Source organism: Lepus europaeus, chromosome X (assembly GCF_033115175.1).
Source record: "Lepus europaeus isolate LE1 chromosome X, mLepTim1.pri, whole genome shotgun sequence".
NCBI classification, from domain to species: domain Eukaryota; kingdom Metazoa; phylum Chordata; class Mammalia; order Lagomorpha; family Leporidae; genus Lepus; species Lepus europaeus.
Window position 1 is genome coordinate 69,509,453 of NC_084850.1, and position 1,738 is coordinate 69,511,190.

Sequence of the window (1,738 nt, forward strand, 5' to 3'; positions counted from 1 at the left end):
ACCTACAGGGATGGGTGGCCCACAGGACAGCTGTCCATTATTTTATGGCCTGCAACTAAGAATGGCTTTTACATTTTTAAGTTGTTGAAAAAGCTCAAAGGGTACTTTTTCATGATACATTAAAATGAAATAAAATTCAGATGTCAGTGTCCATAAATAAAGTTCTATTGAAACACAGCCATGCTCATTTGTGTACATTTTGTCTATGGCTGCTTTGGGATTCCAATGCAATGGTAGCAGAGTTGAGTACTTTTAACAGAGACCTTATAGCTCTCAAAATTATTTTACTTACAATTTATTTACAAAAATAAATTCTTTACTACCTGGCTCTTTACAAGAGGAAGTATTCTAATTCCTGCTGTATGAGCCAGGAACTGTGCTAGGGCTTTCACATCCAGTCACCTATGATTTCTCAAAACCTTAACTGGTATATTTAGTTACAGAGACCTGAAGAAATTATCTAGAACAATAAAATTTTATTTATAGATATTGTAGATATTCAACTTATTTACAGAAAGGCAATGAGTTATTTTCTTTCTAATTTTCATTTTTTTATTTTTATGGAACTTAATATTATCTTCTTTTTTAATGTTTATTGTTTACTTATATTTATTTGAAAAGCAAAGTGATACACACCAGACACAACAATGTGTGTGTGAGACAGAGAGAAAATCTTCCATCCACTGGTACACTCCCAAATGCCTGTAATAGCCAAGGCTAGGCCAGGCCAAAGCCAGGAAACTGAAACTCTGGTGGCAAAGACCCAAATACTTAAGCCATCATTTGCTGCCTCCCAGGGTGTGCACAAGCAGGAATACTGGATCAGAAGTGGAATAACCGGCACCTGAACCAGGGATCTAAACCACATAGCACCTGAGGCACCAAAATGCCTGTCCTAAGTTACTTTAAAAAAAAAAAGGATTTTATCTTTTCTCAGCTTAAACACTGCCATTGGTTCCAAACGTTTATAGAACTGAAGCTAAATCTTCAGAACATACGACCATTTGTAAATGCAATCTAGTACCCACCCCGCTTTGGTCCTATGTCATCATTCTTTTCCCCACCTCTCACCCACTGAATTTCACCCTGTTCTTCCACCTTTTGCAGATAGAAGCCGAAAGTGACACATTCAAGAGATATTTGGTGTTCACTTTATTTAGGCACCTTGTCCACTTTTCCTCCCCGCACCTTTCTTCGTTTACTTTCTTCACTGAATTCTCTATCACTACAAAACATAAAAGGGACGAAGAAAGGAAGGGAGGGTCACTGCAAAACACACATAGCCTTCACTGGGCTCCGTTCAGCCTAATTTCTCAAATCCTCGAGGGCAGCGCCGATAATTTTTTTAACGTCCGATATCTATCAAAGATTCAGTAAGTGCTTATTCAGTCATTGATTGTCCTCTCCCGCCCATCTCTTTCCCCTGTCCCCCGGCGGCCCCCCCTTCCTCTCCCTTGGGAAACCTGGAAAACAGAAAATCTTCCCACGGAACTCCTCAGGGGCGCGCCAAGATCTGGGCGTGCGCACTTGGACTCGGCCGGCGCTGCAGCCCCGGCTGCAAGTCCGCGGGGTCTCTAAGCGCAAACCCAGCGCGGGCTGCTCCAGCTCCCGCGCGCGCGCGTGCGCGTATAGCCCCCCCCCCCCCCCGCCGCCTCGGCCCCCTACCCTGCAGCAAGGGGAGCGTGACGTAATGCAACCTCAGCATGTCAGCGGCGATATAAAGGAGAACGAGGCGGCG